Source organism: Medicago sativa, chromosome 3 (genome assembly GCF_051527215.1).
Source record: "Medicago sativa cultivar Bolivia chromosome 3, Bolivia_mono, whole genome shotgun sequence".
Lineage (NCBI taxonomy): Eukaryota > Viridiplantae > Streptophyta > Magnoliopsida > Fabales > Fabaceae > Medicago > Medicago sativa.
The window spans coordinates 63,693,963-63,708,156 of NC_140751.1; the positions used below are offsets into that span (position 1 = coordinate 63,693,963).

Consider the following 14,194-nt stretch of genomic DNA (forward strand, 5'->3'; position numbering starts at 1 on the left):
TTGTAAAAAAAATAAAAAATCAATACTACAATCAATTTTCTTAATTTTGGTGTTTTTATCATAAAAGTCGTGTATTTAAAAAGGGATGTAGTATTTAATTCTCGTGTTTAATTTTAAAAAAAATGGACATTTTTAGTTCTCAAAAGTGTCCTTATAAAATGCAAATAGGGATTAAAAATGAATAAACTTTTTTAGGGGAAAAAATTAAAAACTCGAGATTTTATAAAAACTAAAATTATATTTAACCCATGTTATCTTCCTTCACCCATACCATATATATCCTTAGGTTTGCACCATATCTTTTTTTTTTTTTTGAAGGAAGGTTTGCACCATATCTATTTTCTTATTTGGTTTCATGTTTAGAACAGGTCTAATATGATATGAATCTTTTAACTTTTAAAATTTTAAAAATTGTTAAAAAGTGGACTATTACTACCTTTTAGTAAAATAATACTTTATTAAAATTTATCAGGACAGGGAGTAAAATTTATCGGTTGAACCAGATCCATATTAGACGGTCCTTCATGTTTTTGTCTTTATTTGCTTTGTTTACATTCTCATGTCTTTGCATCCTTCTCTCTCAATCACAAAGATGATATTCTCAGACACGACATCGTCTCTGTCTTTCAGTTCTCATATCATCCACAAGATTGTTTCCCTATCAGAATATGTTTCGTTCGTTATTTTAATTAGGGAAATGTTAATGAGTGCTCCGCAGACACTCTAAATATTTATAAAAATATTTATAAAAAAACGAGTAATTAATGCAATGGAAATCGAAACATTTGAATTTTTTGAAAAATAATTGCCTATTTTGGAATGATTAAAAAGTGTCCGGGGCACTCGTTAACAAGACCCTTTTAATTATGAGGAGTGTTATTTGAACAACCAATTTGGTGACAGCTTATTTGACAACCATAATTTACAAAGAAAAAAGTAGTATTGGCACGGAAACCACAACAATAGAGAGATAAAGTTAAAAATAATGTGAGTATGAGAGAGAAAGTTGTCACAAAAGTTGTACCAAATAGATGTTCAAATATCATTTCTCTTTAATTATATATGTTATATATGGAAGAGACTAATTTATTCCAATGTGAGTAACATTTTGAACCAATTTGAGAATTTTAAATCATAAGGACCAACGTGAAACTTTTTAAAACATAAGGGATCAAACATACAATTAAGTCTTAGACAAATCTTCCTATTTTAGTGTTCCTCATATTGTAGTGGGCCGTTCCTATTTTAATGTGATTTAGCTAAATTTTAATTGATAATTCAAATAAAAATGATCTTGTAAAAAAAAAAATTCAAATAAAAATGATAAAATGGTTTAAATAAAAGGGTAAAAATAATTTGAAAGTTTTAAATAAAAATGATAAGATCATTTAAATGAAGGGGTAAAATTGGAAAGGAAAAATCCATCCTCAAAAGGGTGTATTTACCTTTATATATAGGTGTCATACCCCAATATAGAAGAATAGATAATATTGTGGCAATTATAGTGGAAAATTCCAATTTTAATGGGATTTAATTTTCTTTATTAATAATTTAAATATGGTTAAATATGTTTTTGGTCCCTATAAATATACCAACTTTTAGTTTTAATCCCCAAAAATTTTCCTTCCCCTTTTAGTTCCTATAAAATTTTCAATCACTACTTTTAACTCAACTCATGTTTAGCCTTTTTATTTTTTAAGGAAATTGTGCAGAAATGTATAAAATATTATAAAAATCTCTAAATACAATTGAATTTAAACTTCAATTTTTGTGTGATATTGTATGATATAACCAGTAAAGTCCTTATTTAGGCCTCAAACCAGTAAATTCCTTATTTAGGCCTCAATTTGTGTTTGGGGAAAGTTTACAAATACTTTTTTTTTTTGGAAGAAAGGTTTACGAATAGGGGTGTAAGTGGATCGGACAAAACCGATGAAACCGAAAATTCAAACGGAACCAAACTGAAAAGATATCCGACCTTGTTTGGTTCAGTTCAAAATCGAACCGAATGAACCTAAACCAATTTAGTTTTCTTTGGTTCTTTGCTTTTAATTTCGACATCCAAAGAACCGATGAACCGAACCGATGTTAACCTCACTCCCCTTTTTAGTAATATTATCCCTCCTCACACACACTTATGATTAGGCTCAAAATTAAAGTCTAACGTAAAATACTCCTTAATTCATTCACTTTCTTCCATCATCATATCATCCGACTCTATTTCATTTATACTAAAAAAGAACACTAGCCGTCAGTCACACCTAACCCTTCGTTACTCACCGCGGTTGGGGTTGTCTGTTTCTTGTTAGTTTTTTTCATGTTAGTTATACAAAGTAGTTTGAAAAATAGAGAACATGGAAAACAAAGCTCTATAAAATAATTTAGTCTGTTGTATGCATGAAATTAAATACAAATTTGAGAAAATATGGATTTATTTTAATTGTACTTTCAAACAAACCGATCAACTGAACCGATCCAAACCGAACTAAGCCGACTAGTTTGGTTCGGTTTCTTCTTTGAAAAATAGTAAAAATCGAACCAAACTAAACCGATGAAGATTTCATAGGTTAATGCATTTTTTTGACCAAAAACTGATCCAAACCGAACCATTACACCCCTATATTTACAAGTACTTCTCGAGTACTCCTCTATTACTATTATAAATAAAATTCAAGTTTTAGATTCATTAAAAAATCAATTTATTTAATTTTTAAAAATATATATTTGCTTATAATACTGGTTGAAATGAGTATCCTTTAAGAATTTTAAAGGATTATTAAGAAAATGACCATATCAAATTACATTTTTTTGTAGTTTTATACGATTATTAAGAAAATGACCTGTAATGTTGATTTTAATAGCAAATATGGATTCTGATTCAACTACTAAATTCATGTCTAATTATAAGACTCTATTGCGTTTTTTCTATGGAGGCAGTGAAGGGTGAGGCGGTGATGTCGGACAATCTCAGCATCAGGTTGGACTAGAAGAAGACAACCAATTGTGGCTTCTAAAAATCTAATAACAGTTATTGGAGGCAAGCGAATCTTTTTGAGGACAGAATTGATCACTATGGGGGCTGAAGATGTTATGGGAAAACTTGTTCAACCACATAAAAATCCTAGTGTTGTTAGATGCAAGGAGACGAGTTAGATTGGAAGCTTGTGGGACTATTGTTGGTTGTTGGATGCCGGTGGAGATCGCTTTATAGATCAAGGTTTAGGCAGGGCTTTGGAGTTTATTGGTTTATCTTGAAGGGGTTTTCAAGAGAAGGTTAAGGACCAAGGAAGTTGATTGTTAAATTTAAATTACTACCAATTGGGGATGACTCACGTGAAAACAGTTTATTATTGTGAGAGAAAAAACAATCAATAATAATAGTTAAATACAAATCTACGGCTGAGATAAAAAAAAACACAATTGTAGTTTCAAATTCACAATACTTGAAAGAGCAACAATGGAGGCATGCAGAGGGGTTGGTGAAAGATAGATCTGGAGGCGGTTGTGCTTGTGACGGCAGATCAACCGACGAAGGCAATCCGCATTATTTTGAATGAAGAAAAAGGCGAAAATAATCTGAACAAACCCGTATGTTCTTGGAGTTACAAACCTAGTCATGAGTCCGTCAACCTAGTCGGCAACCATTTGACACCGAGGATTAATTCGGCTAATAACCATTTTTATAAAGACTAAAGTTGCTATTAAAATTATGTACTTCATCCGTCTTATAATTATTGTCCCTTTAGCATTTTTTTTCTCATAATAATTGTCACTTTACAATACCAATGCAACATTTATTATTATTTTCCACTATTATACCCTTATTTATGGAATTTCATCCAACTTAACTACTTCACTAACTACAATTAATAAGGGTGTTTTAGTAAATGTTACTAACTTTACCATTGAAATCAACACAATTAATTATTTTTTTAATAATCGTGCGCAAACTTTAAACGACTAATATTGTCAGACGGAGGGAGTATGAATTAAATAAAAAAGTTCGCAAGTTTACAAGGGATTAAAAACATGTTTAATTTCTTTTTATGAAAATAATTCTTATAAAATACTATGATTGAATGATTACCTCGCTACTGGTACACAGAGAATCTTCCCCTTTCTCAATTCAGCAATCAGTAGTAGTTGAATCAGAATCCATGTTCTACGAGAACACAAAAGTTGAATGAGTGATCGAAATGAAAGATTCATTTGTATACTGGTTTAGGCATTTATCATTAGTTTAGAAATTAATTTTTTTCGATCCTGATGTGCTTATTCAATTGACGTACAATTTTCTTTTAATTCTGGGCAAATCTCTCTTCCATGATCAAATTAAGCTGCAGTTTAATGGATAAAAAAGAATTGCAGGCCAACAAATAAATGTCAAGGAGACAAAGGTGGTTACTATCGTGTGGCTTGACTACAATGATATAGATTTGTATTTAACGGATATTATTGATTGTCAACGTTTCTCACAGTAACAAAGTGTTCTCATGTCTAATGCGGAAGGCTTTAGTGGGTTAATGTCTAATGCGGTAAACCGGAATTTGTTCAAAGGATTTGAAATTAAGCAAGGAGGAGCGGTGATATCCCACTTGCAATACGCCGACGATACTCTTTGTATAGGGGTACCCACAATTGATAATCTTTGGACTCTAAAGGCAATGTTAAGTGGATTTGAGATGGTGTCCGGCTTAAAGGTTAATTATCATAAGAGCTCTCTTATTGGAGTGAATGTCCCGAGAGATTTTATGGAGGCGGCTTGTAGATTCTTGGATTGTAAAGAAGGTTGTGTGCCATTTAACTATTTGGGGTTACCGGTGGGAGCAATCTCCAAGAAGCTATCCACTTGGGAACCAATGTTGGAACAACTTCGAAATAGACTCAACTCTTGGGGTAACAAATATTTAAGCCTTGGAGGTAGAATTACTCTCCTCAACTCCATTTTGAATGCAATCCCTATATTCTTCTTGTCCTTTTTGAAAATTCCGGCAAAAGTGGTGAAGTTGGTTACCCGGATCCAAAGAGAGTTTCTTTGGGGAGGGGTGGGTGGAGGGAGAAAAATTTGTTGGGTAAAATGGAAGCGGATTTGCCAACCAAAGAGTAAGGGAGGTTTAGGGGTGAGAGATGTTAAGATGGTAAATGCAAGTCTTTTGGCCAAGTGGAAGTGGCGTTTACTCCAAGATGACCTTCCTCTTTGGAAGGTGGTGTTGATAGAGAAATATGGGGAGAGTGTTTGTAAGCTTAATTTGGAGGAAGGGGCTAGATGGCCGCGTTTTGCTTCGGGGTGGTGGAAGGATTTGAAGTCGTTGGAAGTTGGTTCGGGGGAGAATTGGTTCTCTACAAATGTGGTTCGCAAGGTGTCAAATGGGAGGAATACTAGTTTTTGGAAGGATAGGTGGATGGGTGAGCAACCTTTAGCTCTTCTCTTTCCTAGAATTTTTTCGATCTCGACTCACAAAGAGGCTACCGTAAGGGACTTGTGGAGTAACGTTGATGGGGGGGTGGTTTGGAACCTTACTTGGAGGAGACAACCATTCCTATGGGAAAGAAATCTTATTGGTAATTTAATAGCTCTTATAGAAGGTGTTAATTTGGGTATGGAAGAGGATAGGTGGTGTTGGTTGCCGGAAGAGGGGGGTATGTTCACGGTGCGGTCGTCTTATAGATTGTTGGAGGAATTTGATACTCTTCAAGAGGGGTTAAGTGGGTTAGAGGAGGAAGTGTTTGCCAATCTTTGGAAGAGTCCGGCTCCGTCTAAGGTTGTGGCTTTTTCTTGGATGGCAATTATGAACCGTATTCCATCAAAGGTAAATCTTCAACGTCGAAATATCTTGGCTCCCGGGGAACCTAGTGCTTGTGTGCTATGTGGTGATTTGGAGGAATCAACTTCCCATCTTTTTTTGCATTGTGAGGTGGCGTTGTTAGTTTGGCGTAAGGTGCTGAATTGGTTAGATATTGACTTTATCACTCCTCCGAATTTGCTTGTACATTTTGCGTGTTGGAGTGGAGCGGGGAATTCGAGACACATCCGGAAAGCGTTTTGGTTGATTTGGCATGCATCTATTTGGATGATTTGGAAGGAAAGGAATGCGAGGATTTTTAGAAACCAATCCAAACACTTGAACGAGATAGTGGAAGAAATCAAAGCGGTATCTTGGGTTTGGTCTCTGAGTAGATTGAGGATAGCTTCTTGCCTCTTTTATGAGTGGTGTTGGAACCCAAGAGAATGTATTAATAGGAAGTGATGTCTAGGTCTTGGTGTGGGAGTTTTTGGGTCTCGGCTTTTCTGACTTTCATTTCGGTCATTAGGTTGTTATGGTATATTAGGCATGGCTTTTTGGCTTCCTGTCATATTCTGTTTTCTGTTTTTCTGTGTGGTGCTAGCGCCTTTGATTATTAGGTGGGTTGTGCTCACTGCTCCTGTAAGGATGTTTAGCCACTGTTGTATTTTTCTGCCATTTGCACAGCTTGTGCTTGGCTTTCAATTGAATATGCTATTTCAAAAAAAAAAAAAAAACAAAGTGTTCTCATGTGAGTCCCGTGCCAATTTACACTAAAGGTAGAAAGTTGCTGTGAAGTGGCTCGAAATTGATGTTGTTGAATCGGGCAAAATCGTAGCAAGATTGGTGAAGGTAGAAGATGAATTTTATTTGTCTGAAATCGTGTCACGATTAGGAGAAATCATGACACGATTTGGATAGCTGGCAGCAACGATACACTGTACGTGGGGGTGAAGGGTCTGGACTCTATAAAAGCAGTATTGATGTGGTTGCTAGATTAAATTTGGACCTGTTGTTCTTGTTTGTGAATGTTTGGTTGTTAATTTGCATAATTTTGAGTTTCAAATTCACAAGAATACTTGAAAGAGCAACAATTGTGACATGGAGAGCACTACCAAAAAAAGAAATAACACTACCAAAAAAATTGTGACATGCAGAGGGGTTGGTGAAAGATAGATCTGGAGGCGGTTATGCTTGTGACGGCAGATCAACAGACGAAGGCAATCCACATTATTTTGAATGAAGAAAAAGACGAAAATAATCTTAACAAACCCATATGTTCTTGCAGTTACAGATCTAGTCATGAGTTTGTCAACCTAGTCAGCTACCATTTGACGCCGGGGACTAATTTTGCTAATAACCATTTTTATAAGGACTAAAGTTGCTATTAAAATTATGTAGAGATTAAATAAAAAAGTTTGCAATTTTATAGGGATTAAAAACATGTTTAATTTCTTTTTTATGAAAATATAATTCTTATAAAATATGATTGAATGATTACCTCACTTCTGGTACACAGAATCTTCTCCTCTCTCAAATCAGCGCTCAGCAGTAGTTGAATCAGAATCCATGTTCTACACAAACACAATGGAGCTATTATCAATGAATCTTGATTACCTCTCGTTTTGGGAAGGTTTAGCCAACGCACACACAACAATGAATCTTTCTTTCTCAAATTGCAAACAGAAGACTGATCGAGCAGCAGGAGACACTAATATATCATTTCTAAGATCAATCTATATGCTTTAGAGAAAGCCAACTGTGAATTTAACAAACAGTGCTTTCTTTTGTACACTCCACCGAATCTTTTTGACTCATACACCACTCAACTGAATTTCTTTTGACAATGTACAGTCTGCACCTTTTTTGTGTTTAATTACTCCCATTACGAACTTCACACTTTCACATCTAGCAATTCATTTGAATATGCCCCGCTTTTTCTTTTTCTTTTTCACTTTTGCAAACCATAAACTTTATGGCCTACCATCACTTTAATAAAGGAAACAATAATGTTACATGTAGCGACAAAAATATTCAGCCTACCATCACTTTAATAAAGGAAACAATAATGCTACATATAGCGACAAAAATATTCACTATGCTTCGCGAACGGTGTATTTCACTCGCATAACACCCCCACCATTATCATTGCCGTGAAATCCGAGATTAAATTATAGATTCATTGAAAAAAAAATTATTTAATTTTAAAAAAATATTTTTGTTTATAATAGTTGTTGAAATGATACTCTTAAGAATTTTAAATGATTCGCCTTCTAAACTAAAAAAAAAAACTCAAAATACCTACATCATTAATAAATGACTATTTGAGACCGAGCAAATAAGTTTTTTTTCTTTAAAAAAATAAAAATAAACTGTGTATTCGTTATATTCAAAATTGTAGTATTTGATTTTATTAAAAAATATTTTTTTAATTTGAAATTTTTATAGAGTGCCCGGCAAGCATTTGTTAGCATGACCCTTTGTATTTTTAGAGTACAAGTTAACAATCCTCGCATTTCTTTCCTTTCATATGATGTACAACACAGAAGTCCAAATAATATTGAAAGCTAGGCAAGAATTTTCGGAGAAGTCCCCTAGCGCACCAAACTGAAGAAGATGATCTAGAAAATTACCATGATTAACTGTCGACAAGCCTAACCAGCCAGAAATATGACCCAAAGCCTACCGTAAAAGTCGCATTAAAAAAAAGTAGTCTCAGTCTTCCAAACAACCATAGTCAGATGAACAATGAATATCAATATCAGTCAAAATAGGTCGCCTAAACAAATTATCCTTTGTGGGAATCCGATTCAAAAACAAGCGCCAAACAAAAATGCTAACTACAGCTGAATCAACTGCAGATAAATGTCACTAGCTCAACGATAGTTAACTATCGCCGAAAAAGTTGAACGGTAATTAACTAACGTTGAGGGTGATTTCGTCATTTAAATATGTTTTTAAGAAAACTTGAATATGAGAAAAGCAATTTTCAAATATGATAAGAATTGTAAAATATTATGAAATTGTAGAATGAACCCAACTTCAAATATTATGAAAAACATTATGATAAGAATTGTAAAATATTATGATAACGATAAATCTTCTAGGGTTCGTTTGGTTCGTGGGTTTTGAAGGGGAGGGGAGGGAATATTTTAAATTTGTTGTATTTGGTTCAATTTTTAGAAGGGGAGGGGAGGGAGAGGAAGGGGGGTAAAATCCCTCATAAGCTCATTTATTGCTCCCCTCCAAATTGGAGTTTTTTCATGGGGAGGGAAAGTGAGGTGTTTATATATTTATTATATTTCCAAAATTATCCTTATTAAAATTTTGAACATTAGGTTTTTTATACTTGTCTCCTGTGCACCTATTCATTGCTGCTTCTGCTTCTTTCTTTTGGATACATGTATTATGGTGACTTGCTGGGTAGATATCCTTATTATATAGTTTTGTACTGCATTGTTACAATTTTTTTTTTTATAGTGGTGATTTTTTTTTGAAGGATTATAGTCGTGACTTGTCATATTTTTTTTTGAAGGAAAAAGGAAATCGTGACTTGTCATGTACTTTTGTAGATAGCCTTGATGTATATTGTGTGTCTATATATAATAAATTATTTTATGACTCTATGTAGATTTTAATTTTATAAATATATTATTTTATGAATCTATGTAGACATTAAATTTATAAATATATTTTGTACTTGAGAATTTGAGATTGTCGTGTATTTTTACATGTTCAAACTTTTTCTTCTGAATTATATTAAATTAAGATTAGGGGTAAAAGAGTAAATTAATTTTAAAATACCTCCCCTTCCTTTGTGAACCAAACACATTTTTAATTAAAATTCCTCCATTCCCCTCCCCTCCCCTCTTTTGAACCAAACATGTTTTTAATTAAAATATCTCCCCTTCCCTCCCCTTCCTTTCCCTTCCTTCCATTAAAATCTCTTCCCTCTCCTCCCCTCCCCTCCCCTCCCCTCCTTTGAACCAAACGGACCCCTAAACTTCAACTATTATAGTCCTACTTGGATCTCTACCGCTACCACCTCCACTTCTTCTATGCCGTGCAAACTAACTTTCTTACATGTCTACTTTCAGGACTATGCAAATGTTCCACTACACACTCCTTATTCTTATCACATCATATAATTTTGTAATCTGGTTGTTACTTCCTCACATTTGATACAACATCTTGCATGCATTTATATTTTTTAACGTCCCCGAAAGTTTACTCTCTATTCTGTTGCTGAAACCACAAACACAATTTATACCATTTGTATCTATCACATGTCTGATGACATGTCATCTTATGTTATTCTTAACATGTTTTTCAGTCATTTTCAGTAGGTTTTACATCCAGAAGAGATGAGTATTAGAGCAATTGCTTATGATTTTGAGACATTTGTAAAGTTTTCTATATTTGAGTCTGTAATTCTATTCTTCACGAAACATAGCAATTTTAGGGTGTTTTGATGTAATTAATGAAAAAATCATACAAATCGGCAAAGCAAGACATCTTAAGATTTGTGAAGACTTTGGGAAGAGCAAAGGATTAAGATTCAAGAGGCCTCGAAAGACATTACAGAGGGAGGAATTTTGTTCCCAAGTTCCAAGACATCTTATATAAAAGCAAACACCCAAAAAGACGAAGAAACAGGCGTTTCAACACCCAGAGTACACTCACATGCGCCTGACGCATGGTTCTAGGCACCTAGCGCCTAAAGCTATCTCACATGCGCCTCGTGCATAGTCCTGGACAATACTGAATTTTGTTACTTTTTTGTGGCAAAAACCCAGTTTTTTTAGCCCAACTTCAGGTGGAAACTCTCCATATAAACATCAATCCTCTCATTCATATATTCTCATTTAGAACGAAGCGGTTCAGGAGGAAGGAAAACACTAAGATCTTCAAGGGAGGAGTTTCTCTCCTCACTCCAAATTTTTCTAGGGTATATTTTATTTCTTTTGTAATTATTATTTTCTCATAATAATTACGTACTCCATCCGTCTTATAATTATTGTCTCTTTAGCATTTTTTTTCTCATAATAATTGTCACTTTACAATACCAATGCAACATTTATTATTATTTTTCATTATTATACCCTTATTTATTGAATTTCATCCAACTTAACTACTCCACTAACTACAATATAGTAATGGTGTTTTAGTAAATGCTACTAATTTTACCATTGAAATCAACACAATTAATCATTTTCTTAATAATCGTGCGCAAACTTTAAACGACTAATATTGTCAGACGGAGGGAGTAACAATTAAATAAAAAAGTTCACAAGTTTACAAGGGATTAAAAACATGTTTAATTTCTTTTTATGAAAATATAATTATTATAAAATATGATTGAATGATTACCTTGCTACTGATACACAGGTTTAATTTCTTTTTTTGAAAATATAATTCTTATAAAATACTCTCTCCGTCCCTCAATACTTGACCTACTTAACAATTTCACACAGATTAAGAAAAATGTAAAGATGAAAGAAAGAGAATGGTATTTTTACTGAATTGCCCTTGTTATTATTTTTAAACTTTCACTTTTAAGTAATTATTACTTTCTTTGTTCCACTACAAACTTTTACATGAGACCACAAAAAGTATTTATAAGGGGTAAATTTGTCAAATCCTATTTAAAAATCTGAGAAGGTCAAGTATTGTGGGACAAATATTTTTCTCCAAACAGGTCAAGTATTGAGGGACGAGGGAGTACTATGATTGAATGATTACCTCGCTACTGGTACACAGAGAATCTTCCCCTTTCTCAATTCAGCAATTAGTAGTAGTTGAATCAGAATCCATGTTCTACAAGAACACAAAAGTTGAAAAAGTGATCGAAATGAAATGCAACTACTTCATGAGTTAATGATTGCTTGATTATTACCTCTGGTTTTGGAAACGTTTAGCCAATTGCTTGAAATACAACAATGAATCTTTCTTTCTCCAATTGCAAACAGAAGACTGATCGATAGAAACAATCTATGCTTTAGAGAAGCCAGCTGTGAATTTAACAAACGGTGCTTTCTTTTCTACACTCCACTGATTTTTTAACTCATACACCACTCAACTGAATTTCTTTTGTATACGCAGACAAATTTCTTTTGACAAATTTCTTGACTTTCTTTTCACAATATTGTACACAACAAATTTCTTTTGTAAACAGTCTGCACCTTTTTCTTTTTAACTTTTTAATCATATCATGTGCCACACAAACCATAATCTTTAATTATGGCCGACCATCACTTTAATAAAGGAAATAATAATGCTACATATAGCGACGAAAATATTCACGATACTTAACGACCAGTGTATTTCACTCACATAACACCACCATCATCATGATTGCCGTGAATTCGGGATTAAATTTTTAGATTCATTGAACAAATAATTTATTTGATTTAAAAAAAATATATTTTTGTTTATAATAGTGGTCGAAATGATACTTTTAAGATTTTTTTTGAGAGATCTTGAGAATTTTAAATGATTCTCCTTCTAAACTAAAAAACTCAAAATATTTACATGCTTAACAAATGACTATTTGAGACGGATGAAATAAGTTTTTTTTTTTTTTAAAAAAATAAAAATAAAAACTGTGTATTCGTTATATTCAAAATTGTAGTATTTGATTTTATTAACAAATAATTTTTTAATTAGAAATTTTTTATATTGAAAATTGTAGTATTTTCATGGTTATGTCGTTTAGAAGAAATCTAATGTGCCAAATGCATGTTTCATCCAAAACAATCAAGTCTGTCTCTGTGCTGATACAGTTTGGATTATATAATCCGGAAATCTCCTTTTTCACTCTAAATGTTAACTTTTTATGGGGTGTTTGATACATTTCAGATTATATAATCCTAAACTGTCTAAAACCTTTCCGAATTTTAGAATCCGAACTCATCCAATGAACTTTAGCATCAAGATCCTTCAAGGTGCTCCAAGCTACAAAAAGCTCGAAAATTTTCGGATTATATAATCCAAAAGAAGTTAGGATTGTATAATCCGGACCAAAGGTATTTTTGGAAGGTAAAAAATAGGATGCGCGAGAAATAAGCAGGGTGGGAAAAGTTATAGTCTAGGAAAAAAGTTATAGATTACATTAGTTCCAAACAATAAGTCTCTTTGTCAATTTTACCCTATTTAAGCAATGTAGTTAATTATGTAGGGGAAGACGAAATTATGTGTTACTTTATAAACTATCATTAATGTACGGGAAAACACAAGAAAAATGAGTTTAAATTGTGTTTACCATCTATTTTTATTTTTAAGTCCTTTATCAAAGAGTTTTTTTTCTTTTATTTAATTAAAACATTTTATTAAAAGATAATTAATTGAAGAAAATACATAAGAACTAACAATAAGTAAAAACAGAAGGAAATGGATAAGGACACATATGTTTTAATACTAGTTGATAACACATGTTGTTATCTATAGTCCTTTCTTTACAAAGAGAGTTTGCTTTCTTTTTTTGAAGGGCATAAACCAAGTATTCTTCAATTTGCCTCTTAGAACATCATGAGTGTTTTTTCCTCTACCTCTCTAGGCTACACACTAGAATTCATTTAGTCATCTCCATAACATTTGAAATATGCCTTGAGGAACCAATTTTTTTTTTTTTATCTCTTCGGATTACATTTTAACAATAATGTTTGTGGTCACTAGTAGGCTAGATTAGATGCGTGTTTGTATCTGAACATGATACAAAGTCAAGTTACGAGTTTAACTCAAATAGAGATGATCTTAGAACTCAAATCATATATCAATTCAAATATATGAAAACTCTTTCGAGAGAGAGGATTTTCAATTGAGCTTTATCATTGAACATTCTCTTTTCAATTGAATTTATTGGTATAGTCTTATAGAGATGTTCTTTGAGAATATAGACTTTGGCATCGTTGTAGTTGTACAAGTAGCAGTTTGAAATAATTGTACATTTGTAGTTCTATTACAGGTTGTGTTGTACTTTCACATGATTGAGAGAATTCATTTTTCTTGTCTTGTTGATTCTCTTAGATTGATCTTGAAGCTTGTACAGGTGATCTAAGGTGCTGAACATGAGAAATATGCAATCAGAAGATGTGAGATTTTGAGTAAGACTACGAGATCTTATTATTGTCTTTTAAGCACAAGTAATTCCATAGCCACTGCTTGATTTGCTTGGACATATGTGATCAGAGACTTTGTTCCAGAGGACACATTAATTGTTTGACTTGATTATTTCTGGTAGAGAAACTTGTACTTTATTTCATTTGTTTGACTTGATTGTTTCTGGTAGAGAAACACCTGGGGGACTAGACCAAAGCCCAAGCAGAATACTCAAGATTACTCAACATTTGCCTCATTAAAAACCTTATCTTAGGAAAACACAGTGGGATAAAACCTAAGCAAGGGAAAAAGAG

At 33.0% G+C, this 14,194-nt stretch overlaps 1 protein-coding gene across 12 annotated transcripts in view; it reads right to left on the reverse strand.

The window, feature by feature from the left end:
* LOC146939078 (uncharacterized) overlaps positions 1 to 11,921 on the reverse strand; it is a 48,287-nt gene extending 36,366 nt beyond the window's left edge. For 4 of the 12 annotated variants that reach the window (XM_085752884.1, XM_085752883.1, XM_085752876.1 and 1 more), the window contains exons 1-4: positions 11,680 to 11,921; positions 11,526 to 11,600; positions 7,285 to 7,357; positions 4,088 to 4,162 (exon numbers count right to left, since the gene is read on the reverse strand). The gene's annotated coding sequence lies outside the window, so the exon portion shown is untranslated. Of the gene's footprint in view, positions 1 to 4,087; positions 4,163 to 7,284; positions 7,752 to 8,416; positions 8,466 to 11,525; positions 11,601 to 11,679 lie in introns of those variants that run through there. The other 8 variants (XM_085752885.1, XM_085752887.1, XM_085752877.1 and 5 more) reach the window with 7 other exon arrangements.
* Between the last annotated feature and the right edge of the window lie 2,273 nt (positions 11,922 to 14,194).